The sequence below is a fragment of the Podarcis pityusensis genome (genome assembly GCF_964106645.2).
Source record: "Podarcis pityusensis genome assembly, chromosome: 3".
Taxonomy (NCBI): Eukaryota; Metazoa; Chordata; class Lepidosauria; order Squamata; family Lacertidae; genus Podarcis; species Podarcis pityusensis.
In genome coordinates, this window is record NC_138026.1 from 67,809,503 (window position 1) to 67,829,158 (window position 19,656).

At 43.7% G+C, this 19,656-nt stretch overlaps 1 long non-coding RNA gene across 1 annotated transcript in view; it reads right to left on the reverse strand.

Annotated features, from left to right (window-relative positions):
• The window catches only part of LOC308473143, a 56,350-nt gene extending 37,663 nt beyond the window's left edge, over positions 1–18,687 (reverse strand). Inside the window, exon 1 of the long non-coding RNA XR_013983946.1 lies at positions 18,654–18,687. This is a non-coding gene — a long non-coding RNA (uncharacterized lncRNA). The remainder of the gene's footprint in view (positions 1–18,653) is intronic.
• Positions 18,688–19,656: the final 969 nt, after the last annotated feature.

Consider the following 19,656-nt stretch of genomic DNA (forward strand, 5'->3'; position numbering starts at 1 on the left):
CCTGCAGGGCCAAAAGTGTCTCTTGTTTGAAAATGTATTGGGATGAAGAGATATGAATTTCCCTTTCTGGCACCCAAGATTCAGCAACATCCTCTTCTCTCAACTGTTCTGTCATGGCACACTCCTGTTTAAGTTCCTGGGTGGGCTCCATATAGTTTCCCACTACCTGTTCAAATGTTCTGGCCGCATTAGTCATCAAATCCGTCTTCTGACTTAACTGATCCAGTAGGGCATTTATTTTACAGAAAGCACCCAACGGTGCTTCTGAAAACATTGTCCTGCAAGGTCACAAATCCTTTCCCATGGTTGTAATCTGTGGCAGCTGCAAGCTCCCTAGAATTAGTTACAGTTTCACAGTCCCCCTCTAGGGGGAAAACTTCTGGTTGTTCTTTCTTTTAAGGACAATAGCAACAAAGTTTCTTTTTTAAGATATTTTGTCAATATTTGTTCCTTTAAAATGTGAAAGGAAACAGTAGAATCACAATGTTACTCTTCTTTTAACTATCTGTCAAAAACATTTGTCTCTGGTCAATGAGCTTCAAACGTCAATTCTGACACCCCGCTCCAGGATCAGGACGGTGGAAAGTTACTTTACTTTAAACTCACTTCTGCAGGTTTAAACAGTCCAAAAAAAGATCCCCCTTCTTCTCCTGCTACCGAAGGGGGGTTCAACGATTTTAAATGGTGAAAACCAATCCTTTGAAAGTGATTTTCTAAGCTCTAGTTTACGTTGTCTTTGCTTTCTTCTGACTACAAGGAAACAGAAGGCTGACTTCCTGTTTAGACCTTCCCGTTTCAGTACCAAATTAAGGTAAATTTTTAAGTCCAATTCCTTTCTAATCACCAGTTCTTTTTTGAAGTCCAATTGTTCAATGTTTAAGTACTCACGGGTGATTATTTTAGATGCCAAATTGTCCCAGGAAAAAGGCAGCGCTCTCCGGCAACGGCTATGCAGCTTCGCTCCACGGAAAAAGCAATTGACTCACAGCACCGCGCCACTTCCCCCTTTTCGCTTCGGAGCCCGTTAGTGGGTTCCTTTGCGGGTTGGGGGGGCGCTAAGGGTGCCCGCCAAGTCCCACGGTCACAGGCTTCATCTGCCTGTGATTTCTAAAAGGGTCCCCGCTTCGCCGCAGCGGAAAAGACCCGTTTCGCGCGGAGCTGGTCCCTCCGGTTCAGAGGGAGTCCGCCATTGCCGATGGCGCCACCCCGGAAGTCGCAAAGCAAGGTTTTTGAAGCAGTATGGACTAGCACCCTGCTGCTTCACATTACCATAAACTATGGTTTAATGAAGGGACGCAGGTGACGCTGTGGGTTAAACCACAGAGCCTAGGGCTTGCCGATCAGAAGGTCGCGGTTCGAATCCCTGCAATGGGGTGAGCTCCCGTTGCTCGGTCCTTGCTCCTGCCAACCTAGCAGTTCAAAAGCACGTCAAGTAGTGCAAGTAGATAAATAGGGACCGCTCTGGCGGGAAGGTAAACGGCATTTCCGTGCACTGCTCTGGTTTGCCGCATGACCCGGAAGCTGTACGCCGGCTCCCTTGGCCAATAAAGCGAGATGAGTGCCGCAACCCCAGAGTCGGTCACAACTGGACCTAATGGTCAGGGGTCCCTTTACTTTTACCTTTATGGTTTAATGGGATGCACGCAGCACTGTGTGTATGTGGCCGCTGTTGCTGTGCCCAGGGCGCTATGTGGTTGCTGTGTTGATTAGCTTCCTTTCCTTGCCTTTGTGTGCTGTGCTCATAAAACAGTTGTTGTGAGAAGCATATGGGGATTTGACCCCCGACTACAGAAATACCTGGGGACTAGTGGTATTGGGGTCACTGCAGGCCGTGCCGCTAGAGCTGGCAGATGAGGGGCATTGTGTGTGTGAATGTATCATGCTTGCAATGATATTGGAATTACTTCTGTTTAGAACAAAGCAGTTTGGAATGCAGCTGCCAGATTGCTGAGGGGGGTATCTGGCCAACAATATGTGACATCTGCACTGGCAGCCAATCTACTACTAAGCCAAGTTCAAGGTCCTTCTGCTACAAAATCCTGAACAACTTAGGCCCAGGGTACGTCAGGGGTGGCCTGGCCCCTTATCCCAGCTCAACCACGGAGATCACCTGCAGGACCAACCTTGGTCATTCCTTGAACTGGTGAGGCTCATCTGACAACAAGAAGAAACGGATCCCTTAGTGTCATCGGCCCAGTATTGTGGAATACTCTGCCAATAGCAATTCTGCAGGCACTTTCTGAAAACTTTTCTATTCCGTCAGGCCTATGCCGCCAATTAAGAATACATATTTCCATAAGACTTAGCTGATTTCAGATTTTAACATTTTTATATGGTTTTTATCATATGGCTTTATGTATAATTGTTGTAAACCACTCTGATTTTTTATTTTATTTTTTTTAAAAAAAGAATACTGGTATATGAATGTTTAAATAAATAAATAACTGTGTGAAATACTAGTGGCAATAACTACACAGTCTACATTCTTTAAAAGGTCAACCCTGATAGTTAAAGCCCTGTTGGGAAGCAAGAGTGTTAAACATGTGTTTCCAATGTGTCTGTATCAGGAGAGGTTAAAAGAAAAGAAAAAAGTTTTAAAAGCCTAAGGCATTTCCCCCCCCCCCTCAAAAAAAAAGTGTTTCTAAAGCATACAGTCTGTCACAAACTATACCAAGCCCCTTTGTGGGAGAGGGATTATTAGAGGTGGTTAGCAGAACAAGAAAGCACGTAGATTCAAGGTAATTAACCCTTACTGTTGCTGTGTCAGTGTTGCCAGCAAAGCAGAAAAATGTTTAAAGAAGCAATATAGATTGACACGAGAGTATTTTCATTGCTTTTAGCCAAAGGCTATAGCAACAGAAACATGCAACAAAACAGATGGGAGTAGCAACTGAAGATGAAACATTTGACACCAGCAATTCCACATTTGACGCCTCATTTTAAAAGCTGCAATGGCATGTAATTTTCATATTTTTAAATCTTCTGTTCCTACTCAATGCTTAAAACAAGTGATGCATCAATACGGGGAAGTGACATGCCCTCTGACCATCACCTGACCTTTTGGGATCATCTTAGCTCCCACAAAGGCACATCAACTGGCTACCAATGCTATTTCATCAAGGCTGAACTGCTGGCCAGATCTGCTTCCAGGGCACCCCACAAAGAAAGCCCCACCTAGGAATCTGATCGGGAACCCATAAGAAAAGGAAGCAATGGAGGCTTGGTCATTAGGGTGAATGGGGCACTGCCCCACTAACCTCATCCTGCCCTTGGCCAGACCCCACCTGCCTGACTTCTTACTTGCAACCAATACAGGCGGAGCACTGCCTATCGGTTTCTTCTTTCTTAGCCTCAGTGTTGCTCTTGTGGAAGAAGGATGCGGACAAAACTAGATCGGCTCTGCCTGTCATTGCCTCTACTGTTGGTCTTCCTGGTTTCCGTTCTACCAGTCCCAATGGGCAGTGGAAGTAGAGAAAAGGTATGACAAGAATGAGAAACCAACTAGTATAGGTGTGGGGCATTATTTATTTATTGACAGTGATTGCCATTCTGGATGGCGCCCCTCGCTGCAATGAGTCCTCAGCATGGGAATCATCTGTGACCTCCGAGCTTGCAAGCATCAGCTGTGCTGACTTGCTAAATGTCTCATACTAAGATCACTTGATATTTGGGTTTGCCAGGTTGTAACCCAGAGACAAATCCTTTAAATTCTCCACTGACACAGTTCAGGCATCAGGTTCTCATGCCAAACAGCAGTCGAGGGGTCTGGGGAGAAATGAGAAGCAGAGGCTACAGCCAGGGCCAGTCCACTCATTAACCTGAATGAGCCAGTTGCTTTAGGTCAGACAACCCCAAACTCGGCCCTCCAGATGTTTTGGGACTACAATTCCCATCATCCCTGACCACTGGTCCTGTTGGCAAGGAATGATGGGAGTTATAGTCCCAAAACATCTGGAGGGCCGAGTTTGGGGGTGCCTGTTTTAGGTGGGCAGCTGGAGGGGCAGTAGATCCGGACCCCAGAGGAGCACACTGCTTGCCACCTCCTGTGACTTCCACTTCCTTGGAGAGTTTCAAGGTGTTGTAGGATTGCAAGCAGGCAACTTGATTTGTTATGAATACTGTGCCTCCACATGCATCCCTCTCTGAGACAACTGGGACTTGTAATTACCGTGAGAACTTGTGTCCTTTAGAGCAATAAGATTGCTTTGGAGTATATGAGGACTGTCCTCTGAAGAAAGCAGTTAAGGCTGCAATCCTAGGCACACTTACATAAGCATCACTGTAGACAGAGTACATGTAGAGAGCAGCCATTGGGCTACATGTGCTTTGCAAGCTGGCCTCAATTTTGTTAACTATCTATTTCTTCTGCTTAGTGTTCCATGAGAACTGATGGGAAAATGTGTCCCAATGTGCAGAAGATCTGGGAAGAGGTTAAATCAATTTGCTGCTTTCCTTTGAAATGATTAAACCTTAAAAAAATATTCTTTGATATTTAATAAAGCAGCTTGAACTGAGATAGAAGGGAAGCTGAGATCCCACAGAAGATCTTTGGAAAAAGGACAGTTGGATGCTTTTTATCTCTCAAATAGTTTTATTGATCCCCAGCCAAGAAATCTTTCATCTTCTTTCCCCTTTTCAACAAATGTTAACTGTATCGCTGAAAAATATGCATGTTACAGCTTAGAAAGATTTCTCATTATAAAACTTGGTGAGCCTTCATCATCGTTACTGAAAACATTCATGACACCCTTTTAAACAAGAAAAAAATGCAGACAATGCATAAGGAATTAAGCCATGGTCCCATCACCCAGTTAAATTCAGTCTGCATTAGGATCTAGATCAGCAGTAGTTAACCTGTAAACCGCCCCCCCCCCCAATGTTTCTGGACTCCAACTCCCATCAGCCCCTGCCAGCATGGCCAATTATTAAGGATGGTAGTTTTATCAACATCCAAAGAGCCATGGGTTCCCTCACTTCAGATCAAGATGTTAGCTGAAATATGAGTCAGAGGGAGCACCAGAGCTGCCCATGGCCCATGGATCTAGGCCAGCAAACCAGGTAAGTCTAAGGCAACTCATCAAAGGGCTAGTCCCTAATAATAAGACAGAGCCTGTAGCCATAGAGTTAATGTGAAGACAGGCAGAGGCAGGCAAAATGAAGTCAAGATCAGACATCTGGTCTGAGCCAGATGAAAAAGCACAGCAGAAGATAAGGTATCCATGCTTCTTCCTGTCCATTCTTCCCAGGACCATTTGTCCACCCAACCTCTCCTTCCTGGCAAGTAGTAGGACAAACACTGGCCACTTCAGGTGGATAAAAGCACAAACTGTGGTCCAGCCCAAGTTATTTTGCTGTGTGAGACAAAGGATGAGGTGGTGCCTCTCCCTATTCCATGTACAAAAGCCACCCATACTGGCATTTCAACACGAGCGATAGGATAACATTTCCCACTGAACCTGAGAGCAACTCCCTGAACCTTAGGGAGTTCAATGCAAGTTGCACAGCACACACAGATTGGTCTGGTCTCCACCCCTCAGCATCTGCTGCCTGAGGCAGCCACCTCACTCTGCCTAATGGTAGGGCTGGCCTTGGCACCAAGAGCAGGATGAAATTTCAGCTGCTTTGTCTCCCATTTGATCAGTGTGTTTATCTGCTGATTCTGAAATCAGTGGGCTATGGCATGCTTAATTCAGTGAAAGGGCAAACACTGTGCTCTGGAGACCCATATGCCTTCCTGGAAAATTGGTAGTATTGGGTGGAATTAAACATTGCTCTCCTTCCACCATGCACTGTTCTGAGCTCCTTTGGGAGGAAGGGTGGGATATAAATTTAATTAATAAACAATCCCTGACTTTTGCAAGGCTGGAATGTTGCATAATGTTCAAAAGTAAGAATAACATTCATTTACTCTGCCTCCTTTTGCATCTGGCCCTGCACACCACTGGTAAACAGCCTCCAGAAGTTGCCAACAAATTGAATGCGGCCGTCAGACTCCAAAAGGTCATCTGCTCCTGCTATAGTACACAGGGCAGGACATTGGCAAAAGGAGCAATGGAAGAGATGGGCAAAAGAAACTGAGGGTCTATCATGTCTTCTGCACAGAGGAAGGGCTTGGTGCTGTAAAATGGGCCAAGCGGTTAAAAAAATGCATTAGAAAGGGTGGTGTACTTCAAAAATATGACTCCAATTGCATGCATGCAAATTGGGATTTGACAAGCATAGGTTAACAAGTTGGAAAAGTTTTTTAAAATGCAATGGCCTTAATTTCCTCCTTAAATATCATTGTTTACTGAAACTAAATAAGGAAAGGAGACAGAGACTTGGGGATGTTTCTCTTTCTTTGCAAGGATGCCTTTGCTCCTATGTGCATGCGTACATGTTGTACTTGGGCTCTCTCACGTACAGGGGAGAATGTTTCTGGGACCCTTTCATAAAAAATTGGCAGCCGAACAGCACTGATACAACCATGGCTTCCTGAATCCACTGCCAGCTTCCCTGTACAGTGAATCATCCTTTGAGGGAGGTGGGAAAGGGCTAGGGATTCCCCCTGCTAGTATTCTAAGAACAGTTTGAATGCTTTTGTAGACAAGATTATAACCCTAATGTGATTTTATCTTTTTAATTGACCAGCCTTAAAATGAGCGCTCACTTCCCAGGAAAGTGAAAAGAAAAGAATCAATCTGTCCATAGCCCTATTTTCTATTGTAGCATAACAAAGCAATGCTTGAAAAACTGCTTTCAAAGCTAAGCCGACTGCCACTCAGCACATTCTTTTCAGGTGTTCTTGCTGGGGATAACGCCTATATGTGCACACAGTCTTTCGCTGATCTCTGTTGCAACTGGGGCTGCTGTAAGGTCATGAAGAAACAGCAGTCTCGCCCTTGGAAGGGGTGTGAGTTGCCTGTAGGAAGTGAGAGCTGGACCATAAAGAAGGCTGATTGCCAAAGAATTGATGCTTTTGAATTATGGTCTGGAGGAGACTCTTGAGTCTGAATGGATCAAACCTATCCATTCTTACAGAAATCAGCCCTGAGTGCTCACTGGTATGACAGATCCTGAAGCTGAGGCTCCAATACTTTCGCCACCTCATGAGAAGAGAAGACTCCCTGGAAAAGACCCTGATGTTGGGAAAGATGGAGGGCACAAGGAGAAGGGGATGACAGAGAACGAGATGGTTGGACAGTGTTCTCGAAGCTACCAGCATGAGTTTGACCAAACTGTGGGAGGCAGTGGAAGACAGGAGTGCCTGGAGACTAAACGACTAAACAACAACAACAATATCAAGCTGCAATGTGGGCAAAGAAGGCACAACATTAGGGTGTTTTTTTCAATGCAAATTATAGCTGTGGTGTGGGGAGCAGCAAGGGTACTATATGGGGACAGAGAAAGAGAGTTTAATCCCCATCCCACTGTAGTACTGACGAGACATCCCCACCACACCCAAAGCTATTTGCATCAGAAGACAAGCCTTCATGGGCACAAAGGGGGTGCTTGGTTCCAGGGGCAAATAGCTGCTTAAGGGAGGTGAGTCTCATTGGGATCATGGTGGGAAAGGGTTTTCCTCCTGAAACCCCCCCCCTTGCTGCACAGTGCTGTTTGCACTTAAAGAAGCAGCAATTACTTTTACCTATGCAATTAACATAATGTCTAGTTTGGTCCTTAGGGACATTAAGATCTGCAGATGTGCTCCACCATACAATGGATTCTTCCTATTGTATATACTTTTCCTTTCCCCCACACAAAACATTGGAGTTGTATTTACTGCACTGACATGACCAGAGAAAGAGGAAGGGTCTGCACTCTTGGAAAACAATTACATGACAGTTGCCCTTTTGTTGTCTTCAATCCCACCAGCCAGTGTCAACTGGGGCACCATCTAATCTGTCTGCTTTTGGAACAAAACAAAATCCTCTAGTGCTAATCCATCACCCCATCAGCTGACATCCTGCATCTTTTTCCAACTGTTTGCAACTGCACTCCCAGAAGCCCTGTTCTCAGAATGCATTTAATTAAGGCTGGAGATTTTTGCAGGTAGATAATATTTCAGCTCAAGCCCTGGAAAGGTCTGCAGAGGCCCAGACTACAGTCTTCATGTTGGAAATTTAACCTCATTCTGTGGCAATTTCAGACTGTTCAGTTTAAACAGAACTAGGTTCACTTTGAGAAGGAGTGTATATTGAGCAATTCCCCTGATTTGTTCATACAAAAATTGCACAGAGGTTATACAATGTTGACACCAAGTGGTTGTTATTCTGCAAGCTCCACTGCATCACTTTTCTTACTGTACAATTTTTTAAAGGCATTTTAAAAAAAGCAGAAAAGTACTAGTTAACCATCGCTGTTTATTGTACCCATTTGTTTGCAGGCTTAAGAAGATGCACCCTTTTTGCACTAAGCACATCTGCCCAAATGTGTGAAAGATCTGTGCATAGACTGGAAACACCCATAGACATCCTAAGAGGACAACCGAGTGTTGGAAAAACACTCTGCATGCCTTTAGCAGAAGTGCCTGCTGTGTCCTGTGATTGGTCCTGTTGATGGCAGTTGATGGACCACTGTGGATCACTCTGCATTTTAGCACATATGGAATGCATCTGCTTCACACCCTTTAAATGGCTGGTGTTGAGGTATCGTAGATTCTGTCAACATCCACAGGAGTTTCTCCTGAAGTTTGACTTTATCTGGATCAACAGAGACCGAAAATCATTTGAACAGTTTGTAAGCGTGCTGACCCAGCTGGAAATCAATCAGTCTGAAGAAGACCCTAGCAACCGCTTCTTGGAAATGCACTTGGCAAGAATGACATGAAGGCTATTGGCCTGCAGATGGTGTTAGATCTTCTAGCCAAAAAGGAGAAGAAAGAGTCAATCACGGGCTTCGAGACAAGAACCCAGCTGGGGTGCCTAGATTGGAACAAGATTTCAGAGACTAGCAAAAGAAAATAAAGGGAAGGTCCATGTCTTCTTCTGGGTTCTTCAGCTCTTGCCAAAGTCACCAAAGCTCGTTGTGAGAAGTTCAACTTCCAATTCTTCCAGGAGCACTCGTAAGTAACATCCCCAGGCCATCCTGGACTGGGAGGTAAGGCTGAAAGTTATGTATGAGCTATGTATGCATTTTGATTTGTGGAACAAAACATGTGTTGAATAGTTCAACAAGACCCCCAGCAACTTTCAAGCGGTCCTTAGAAATGTTTTTGATAACTGAAGTTCTAGGGATACTTTGTGAATCAACCCTTTACCTATGTTTGTATGGGCCACATTATGGAATCCTACCCCCAGCCATCCCTGGGTGGGCTCAAACCAACAACCTTCTGGTTAACAGCCAGATGCACTTACTCTTTGCACCACTGCATTTTTATGTGCTTTCCCCCAAACCAGCTTTGATGCACGTTGATAATAAAAAAAGAGAGTGACATAGCTGCTTTTAAAGCCACTTGATAGAAATTGTATGCTGGGTCCACACCTTGTGGGTTATTCTGCAGGAACTGGGTTGCCCTCAGCCAAAATCATTTTCTCTGGTTCCTGCCTCTTTTTAGGTTAATTGAGAAGATGTCGCTCTCTGTACTTTATCCCTTTATGTGCCTCTCGCATGTGGTCTCTCCATTCTCCTTTTTGTGTTGATCCTTGTGGAGGAAATTGGCTGGATTTTGAAAGTCTGTCAGCTTAATCAAACAAGTGCCAGTTTTCTACAGTCACAAAGCCTTCTCCTTTTCCCAGTCTCACAACAGTTTCTTTGATTGTCTTATTTATTTTCCTATGAGAAGATTCCACATCTGATCTCACGTAGGTGTCAGATGTAGATTGCACGTCATATAACCAGATGAAGTCGCCGCCTTGAGCTTTCATATACTGTGCAAGATTCGGAAAACTCCTTTGCATTCTTTGCCATGATGAATGAGTTGCAATCTTCTCCTGCGTTCAGTCCTTGTATTGGCTTAAAACACACACGTGACAATGTTCTGCAGGCCAATGGTTGGAGGTGTTTTCAATCCTGCTGAAATATTCAAATAAAGGAGGTGGTTCTTTCATCTATAGAACATAGGAAGCTGCCTTATTCCCAGTCTGACCAGTAGTTCATATAGCTCAGTATTGTCCACAATAACTGGCCTGAGACTCTTCAGGGTTTCTGGTAGGGGACATTCCCAGTCCCACCTGAAGATGCCAGTGATTGAAACACATGTTCTACCACTGAGCTACAGCCCTTCTAGATGATGTAGCAAGATCAAATTGCTGTTTGGTCCATGTGGATAGAAATGACTTGCAAACAAAGCACTTATCTCTTGAAACAGAGTAGTTTTGGGACCCTCCTGACCAGGCAACTTAGAAAGATTGTATGCTTCGATGCCTTTTGTATTTTTTTTAGATTCCCATCCATTTTACCTTTTAAATGCCACATAAATTCTGATTTGCTTTTTTATTATAGTCCTAGTCTTGATTCGTTCACTGCCCATGCACGATTGCCCCAGCTCTGTGCTACTAGAATTGCTCCCCAGGCAATTGATGCATATTTATTTTATCAGTTTTTAGCCTTCCTTTGTACTTTTTTAAAAGCATGCAAGGGAGCTATCAATCCAGATCAAGTAAACAATTAAAAACAATCAAAACCACATTTTTTAAATTAAAAAAGTAAAAGAGAATTAAACACAGACGGATAGCAGATCAGGAACTAAAACAACTTTAAGCAGACAAGTTCTTGCTGAAATAAAAATGTCTAAAGGAGGTGATAGATGGGACATTGAGAAGGGAGGAGGGAGGAGGGAGCTCAGCAACCTGGCATAGCCATGGAGAAGGACATCTTACCAGTCCCCACCAAACCAAATGCACCTTGAACACAGGCAGGGTGCACACATAAGCTGATCTGACTGATCTGAGAGCATGGACAGGAACAATATTAGGGTCCTTACACTATTTTTTAAAGAAGATTATAATCCGGTGTGGAGGGTCACAGCATAAGGCTCCCAGGACCATTTCCTGGTGTACAACTGGGAGAGACAGCTGTCTGAAAGCCTGGAGAGCTGCCACCAGACAGTGTACACAACACTAAGCCAGAGGGACAAAAGGTCTTATGGTTTATCCACACTTACCTTTTCCACCACTCTCTCCAGGCACAGGTTCGTACCTAAAAGCTCTGTGGGGGTTTTGCTTTTGGTTTTTTTGCTCCAGAGCTTTCCACGCAAAAACACACTCTTTAGCACTCAAGCGGAGCAAATGTCAATTTGGTTTTTTCACAGATTGAAGTTTGCTCTGATTGAGCTTTAAAGAACAGGTTGTCGCCTGCAAGAGCAGATGAAAAGTGTGGATAAATTTTATTCAATATAAAGCAGCTTCCTACGTTCTTAAGAATTCAAATGGATTGAATGATGCTATACTGAGATATTATTATTTTATAAATGAGTTTTAGGCTCTGTGGAAGCCCATAAAGGAACTAGGTAGTAGACCAGAAGGTTAAGGAGCAATGCAGTTGCCACCCTATTCTCCACAGATGTCCAAATGCAGATTTCCAAATCCATGAAGTTCTTTTATTAGATTTACTGGCAGCAGTGGCTAATGTGGGGAAGTGGAATTGACAGAAACAAGTTCCATGTTTGTGTGTTCCACCATTCTCTCATGGTAAACCATATCTGTACACCTGGGGCAAACTGTTTCACATGATTGAATTGCCTGTTACTGCCACCCACAGGATAGCAAAGAGCCCAGGTGCTTATGATTAGAACCAGGGCTTAAGTGAACATTTTGGACACGTAAAACTAGAAGCACAATATATTGAAGTTTAAAGGAAGTAGCTGGCACACTTAGGACCTTGCTTTTCTGTGAAGAAGAGTGTAAACACCATTAAGAATATATGTTCTTATTGGCTACTGGACATGATGGCTATGCTCTATCTCCAATGTTGGAGGCAATATGCCTCTGAATACCAGTTGCTGGGAATGACAAGTGAGTAGAGGGCCATTGAGCTCATGTCATGCTTGCAGGCTTCCCAGAGACCACCTGGATGGCCATTGTGAGAACAGGATGCTGGACTAGATGGGCCACAGGCCTGATCCAGCAGAGCTTTTCTTATGTTTATGCTATTTTGCTCTTCAGCACAGTTTCTATCAGTAGGAAACACCTTGTACGTAAGCTGTACCTTTTGTTCACTGAGCATGACTTAAGTGCAATACATATAAACTCAAAAGTAAGTATGTATAGGATTAGGGCCTAAAGTTATTCTTACGTGCAGGCAGATCTTTGCATCAAGATCCCCTGCAGTCCTACTTAAGAAGCACAACGATAGTAACAAGGAGGCCATACCAATCATGGTCTGGAGAGAAGAAACTGTTGACATCTTTGTAAGAAGCCGCTCCAGCAATTCATTTGTAAAAGACTGAATTGCACAATCTGGAAAACCCTATAATGGAACACTGAGTTCTAAACACATCTTATTCTCTTCCAGTTACTCAAAACAAGAAAACCTAACAAGTATTTATTTCTCGAGGCAAAAATACCTTCACCAGATGAAGTAGGAATTGAAACTGAGTATGTTTGATCATGTTATCTAAAGATTTCTAACACTAATTAGATGATGATGGAACTACATGAATTATTCATCCCCCGCTCTTTGGATTTTTGTGTGGTTCCTCCACACCCCACACTTGATCTTTCATGGAGCACTCTAAATGAAGGAAACCAGTGTAGGAACTCAAGAGCCAAACTCAATGCGCACATTTGGTTCAAGTGCTTAACAAAGTCCACCTATGCAACACAAAAGTTGTAGGCAGGGCAGGAGGGTGGGATAGACATGGGTAGAAAGGGACTTTAACCCTTTGCTTCCTGTGTGACCCCAAATAGAATCTCTCTCTCTCTCTCTCTCTCTCTCTCTCTCACACACACACACACACACACACACACACGGCACCGGCTAATCACAATGAGAGGAAACTTCCAACTGGGAGCTTTCTTCCCACTGTGAATAGCAGGTGTGAGGGATGTGTAAGCACTTATTCCAGTCAGGACCACAGCAGTAGCAAGGGAATAATCCCCACCCCTGCCATAGTCCCAATCCAACTCAGGCCTCCTACACCAGATTTTTTAAAAAAAAAAATTAAAAAACCCAGACACCTATGTTATGATTCCAATCCCTTCCTGACCCCAAAATTGGTTATTGGCAACACAGGGTGGGAGGAAAATGTTAACCCACACATCTACTTTGTCAATGTGCCATGGCCCTGCTCCTCATCCCTCTCTTTATGACTGCTACTTAAATTTTAAAAGACTAAGCATGTTAATTTCATTCATCCAATGAACATCATGCATAATCTGGCCCCAGGAGAAGCAGGTTTGGAAGGGAAATTGCAAGTGTTCACCAGTGGTTTCTTTTAACCGGATAAGTATCATCCTTAGACTCAAAACCTACTTTTGTAATTTGCAGCCCCAACAAAGTAAGGAACAATAGAAAACAAAACCTCGAATTTTGAAATGTTCTTTCTCTTCCTCCTCTTTCTTTGGATGATCAAACATTTGGAGTTTTCTTATTGTCCTAACTAACAGACAATGACAACTCACCAGTTGCGTGCATGTGTTGGGTAATTTGTGGTCTGTAGAGTTTGAAATGCAGGAGCTAAAGTGACCACTGTGCATACTTGACCTTTGATGGGCTGAGAAAAAATCCCCAAAGCAATTGTTCGGAAGACATACACAGCTCTTTATGCTTCTATTTTGAAAAGAGAAATTGGCAGGTAACAGTGATTGCTTTGCTATGGTTTTAAAACTGCACCCATGATGGAGTGATGCCATCATATGACATTGCATAAAGGCATACTGGGATTTTATAAACAAGAGCAAACAAAACAAAGCATATAATAGTGGATGATGCTGAAGCATCCTTTGATGTGTGTCTTTTTAATGTGCAACTTTCAATCTGAATCAAAAGTTGGCAGCAATACTTTAGCATCTCAACATAGCCAAAGATATTCCCTGAGCCCCATGAATGGGTCACTGAAAACTAGGACTGCTGGGTTACAATCTAGTTCCTCTCTTATTCAAATGGCTCTCACAGAAATAGGATCTGCACATGTCCAGACCAATTCACTGAAGCTTCTAGAGCAGAGATGGAGAACCTCTGGACCATGGGTCAAATGTGGTTTGCATGGCCTCACAATCTGGCCCACTAGCTTTCCCTAGTCCTCTCCCTGAGGCATCTCCTTCCCACAATCTCCCTGCTATACATTGACCATCCATTCTCATTCAAATAAACTGCCTTGAGCGCTTTTTGTTGAAAAAAACAAGAGAATGTCTTTTGGCCCTTAAAGGCTAACAGATCTGATTATGGCATAAACTGTCATAGATTAGAGTCTACTTCATGGTGTGTGTGTGTGTGTGTGTGTGTGTGTGTGTGTATCATACGCTGGATCATCACCTTGTCGTGGTGAGTGGGCTCGCATGTTCCTATGACCCTTGTGAGCGAAGCCATCGGGAGTCTTGTACTCCCAGCAGGGTCACCCAAGGAAGTAAGGTCAAAGGGGAGGAGCAGAACAGGTGGAAGATAACAAGTGGCATGTTACAACAGCTGTGAAGGCAGATGAAGGCTGCAGTAGATAAGAATCTACCGATTGCCGTGATACTCATGCCATTGGAATAGAGCCTCACTGCAAAGACTGTGCGTTGGTCAGTGTGCACTGATCTACACACATAAAACAAATTCACGCACAGGCGTCTTCCAAAACCCATCCCAAACCCAAACCTCAAAGAGTCCCATGACAATTGGCAAATGGTAACGGAGGCAGGAGAGGAAGGCATGTTTGGCAAACCCTCACTGTGATCAACTCCTGCCCGGAAACCTATGTCCCCACTGTGGAAGGACTTGTGGATCCAGAATTGGCCTCCACAGTCACTTATGGACTCACTGTTACAAAGACCATGTTCATTGGCTAAAAGTGATCGCCTAAGAAGAATACACACATGTAGACACACACATAGTTGTAAGCCAGAAACACATACAGTGAAAACTCAATTACAGATGCCTTCCCCAACCTGCTGCCCTCCAGATGTTTTGAACTAGTTGAAAACATTTGGAGAGCACCAAGTTGGGGAACAGCTGAATTAGAGGCAGAGTATATGCAAAATATTTACTTATTTATGTATTATTTGTACTCATAGTCCATCCTTTGCCGGAAAGTCCCAGGGCAGGTTACAACAATATTGCAGTTAAAACAACTGCATATTACTATATTAAAACCATAAAATAAATAAACAAAACTAACCAACAACAAAATAAACAAAGCAGAGGACAGAATAGCAGTGAAGGAAGAGGGGAGAAACTCAGCCAGGCAACCAGGGACATGGGTTGAAAGGTGTGCATTGACCAAATGTTGAAAAGCATACAATGATGGTGGCAAGATGCATCTCAGAAAAGAGGTCACTTCACAACCTGAGGTCCACCACAGAGAAGACCCTCACATTTGGTACAAGCCCTCAAACCACAGAAGGTGACAGCACTATTCACAGAGCCTCTCCTGCTGATCTTTTTATGGTTTTATATTTTATTGCCTGTTTTATGTTTTTATATTGTTGCAAACCTCTGTGATATATTTTTTTATGATACAGTGGTATACAATCAATCAATAAATCAATCAATGGTTAATGCAGTGCTTTTTTTCTGGGGGATGCAGGGGGACGCATACCCCTAAACATTTTGTGAATCTTTGTACTTTTGTCCATTTACTGTATTTATTTTCCCCCATTTGAACTATAAAATGGTGATTTTCTTGAGTCAAATTGAGAGTACCCCTAAACATTTTTTTTAGAAAAAAGGCACTGGGTTTATGAATACTGTCATTTCTGCTGTCAGATTTCTGTCCATTGAATTTTTTTATTTTTTATTTTTTTGCATATGTACTGACCAGTTAGTCCTATGTAGAATGCAGAAGAGCACTGCTGGCAGAGAAGCAAGTGAACAATCATGGCTGATATTATTAGGCCCTATAGTGGTTTTGCTTAGGTAGATATGAAGGTAAAGCTGGCATCTGGCTGCAAGATCTTGTTCCTATGTTTGCATCCCTGTGGTGTGGCCTATGTTTGGGGAAATGACTGCATAGTGTCATAATTAATAATACTCCTTATTTCAAAAGTGGGTGGAAGCTGTACACAGTTTAGCAGGAGCAAAAGGTGCTATCAGTAGTACTCTATTTTTCAACAGTTGCTTCCAAAGGACATCTTGGGCAAATTAAGCAGCGTTATAATCACACCACCATGTTGAAATCACTGTTGTTACTGATTTAAAACTGACTATCCCAAATAACACCAGAAAGTAAACCATCTTAGCACTGGTCCTCATTTGAGACATTAAATATTTTCCCCTTTACTATAGCAGGTAATTTAGGACTGCTTGATTGATTTTTCTCCAGTACTAGTGCTGCCACCTAGTGCATGAAAGTAGTGTATGAAATCAGTTGAAGGAACTAGGTACAGTATACTTAAGCCCGGAGAAGAGAAGACTGAAGCAGGGGACAAGATAGCACTCTTCAAATAAATAAAGGGATTGTCACACAGAAGAGGGCAAAGTCTTGTTCTTCGCAGGTCGAGACCTAATGTGGTTAATTTGTATGAGTGTTGAGCAGCAGAAGAAATCTACTGATGAGATAGAGCAGTTTGACAATGGGACCAATTACTGGCATATATAGGGGCTGTGGGTATCTCATTGCTGAAGGTCTTCAAGCAGAGACTGGAGAACCATTTGCCATGGAAGCACCAGCTCTGGATTTCCAGAATTCACCATGGGGTTGGATTCAGACCCAGATTCAGAGCCGGCTCCAGGTTTTTGTGGGCCCTTGGGTTGCCAAGTATTAATGGGCTTTGGCCATTTGTGCCTGTCATGAGCACTGCCCAACCTGGCTGCCCACTCCCACCAGGCCTAGACTAGATGATGTACAAGGCCACTTTCAGCTTTCTATGTAGTACGGGGCAGAGCGGATTCCAAACCAAATGCTTTGCTTACTTGACTTGCGATTTGACAAAAACACAATCCTGTAACTTCTCACTTTGCTGGGTGAGAAGCACTAACATTCTTCCAAGGTGGGAGCCACAGCTGAAGGCTCCTCACATGTGTGATTGCCTTGGACCACTGCAATCAGTTTGATGCTATCTCTTTGCTTATCTTGTATATTTTATTGTCACACAGTTTTATTATATAGCAGAAAGGATTATCGGTGTCGTTTTATATTTCTCTCATATAAATTATACAAAAGAAACTACCCAGTCTGTGTTATGTCTTTCAGAAACACTCCTAAACTATCACAGATTGTCAAATGGGATGAGTTTAAAACAGGTGGCATTGGTAACATCTGCTTATTTCCTGCCAATAGCTCACAGAACCACCTATGGTTTTCCCTACTTTATTCTCTTCTCCTGTCTCTTCTTCATCTTCAAGCCTCCGCCACTCATCACTTCCTGTTTTAGGCCACTGCCTTCTCTGCCCTTTCCCTTTTAACCATTTTCCAACCTTTCTGCCTGTCCAGATTTCACTATTCCCTCAGTGATCTGACCCACCATCAATATAAAGCTTCTCCTGTTCTTATTAGACCCCAAATGTCCTTATTATAACCCCTCCTTTCATGAGCTCCTCCACATGCAGCTGCTGGATGACCTTGGGGCAGTCACACTTCTTGGAAGTCTCTCAGCACCACTCACCTCACAGTGTGTTTGTTGTGGGGGAGGAAGGGAAAGGAGATTGTGAGCCGCTTTGAGACTCCTTAAGGGGAGTGAAAGCAGGATATCAAATCCAAACTCTTCTTCTTCTTCTTTTTCTGTGCTCCATCTTGCACATTAGTTCCCCCCAGATTCTAATTTCTTGCTCCTTCACACCTCCAGCAGCCTCCATCCCTAGCTTCCTTACCTCCCGGAATCAATTTCCAGTCAGCTTTTAAGTAATAAACTTCTCTAAAAGCTGCCTCTCCCAGGCGGATGTTCTCATTCCAGGGGCTGTGTGAGATTTCCCCCCAAACAAAACTGCCCACAACTTGCTTCCCTCACATAAATTATAATAGTTGCAAACATTTTATTACTGAAACCTTCCTTTCCTCACCATTCCATAACATCCCAGCACAAAAATTGTAACCACAAATAAAAAAATAACCATTAATTAAAAAACAACAACTAATACAATGTTTCTTACCACCTAATGCTACACACTGTTTGGTCACCTCTCTAAGTGGAAAGAGTTGCCAAGTTTGCAGGGCAGCCTCCAAATAATGTTCTTGTCACAATTTTCTGTGCAAAGCAGTTCTGTGCAGCATGTACCAACTGTGAACAGCAAGAATTTATAACACTGAAGTGCTGTAGTGCTATATAACAGCTGAGGGGCCGCAGCATTGAAATTCCCTTTCCTAAGCAACTGTAGAAGGCAGTTTTACAGAAAAAGTTAAAGCTTCTCTCTCCTCAGTCCTCACTACTTGCCCTGACTCCAGGCCACCACCAACAGAAAGGCCCATTGCTAATACATTCCCTTATGAGGAGCTGGCTTTTAACATCACAGCACTCTTTTAACGCTGCAAAGGAATGTAAAATATAGCAGTCATTCTCTTGGCCTTGCGTTTAAAGATAGGCACTTGCTGATCTTTCCCCACACCCTTAAATACTGACTGTATGGAATCACTGACATTAAAAGAAATGTCAACAAACCTTTGCCAGACTCTCCCATAAATGTGAAGGCAGGTCAAGCTGTCTGGTAATGGAAGGAGCAGCGGAGAAGAAATAAAAGGAGGCCTTCTTGTGCCTGCCAAACCATTCATTCCTGAGTTATCTTAACGGTGTTTCCTGCCAACAAGGCAATGGCACATTCAGGGAGGGTTGAAAGGCCAGATTCTGTTCAATAGGGACTGAGCTGATTAGAGCTATGATGTCAGAAGCCCTTTTCAGATCACCGACAGAGCACAGTGAATCTGTGCAAGACTTATTTGGGACACACCAGCAGTTTAAAGCCAGGGGTGAGGAACCTTGCTCAGTCCAAGGGCTGCATTCCCTTCTGGGCAGCTTCGAAGGGCTATGTGCCAGTGGGGTGTCAGGCCAGAGACAAAAGTGGTTAGAGCAACGAATGTGAATATGTGACCCTACCTGCCCACAGTCTCGCCAGAGTGGTGCATGCTCTAGTTATCTCCCGCTTGGGCTACTGCAATGCTTTCTAAGTGGGGCTGCCTTTGAAGGTGACGCAGAAACTAATCCAGAATGCGGCAGTGAAACTGGTGACTGGGAATGGCCGCCAAGACCATATAACACCGGTTCTGAAAGACCTACATTGGCTCCCAGTATGTTTCTGAGCACAATTCAAAGTGTTGGTGCTGACCTTTAAAGCCCTAAACAGCTTTGGCCCAGTGTACCCGAAGGAACATCTCCACCCCCATCGTTCAGCCTGGACACTGAGGTCCAGCTCTGAGGGTCTTCTGGCCATTACCTCACTGAGAGAAATGCAGTTACAGGGAACCAGGCAGAGGACCTTCTTGGCAGTGGTGCCTGCCCTGTGGAACACCCTCCTATCAAATGTCAAGGAAATAAACAACTATCTGACTTTTAGAAGACACTGAAGGCAGCCCTGTTTAGGGAAGTTTTTTATGTTTGATGTCTTGTCATGGTTTTAATAGTCTGTTGGGAGCAGCCCAGAGTGGCTGGGGAAACCCAGCCAGATGGG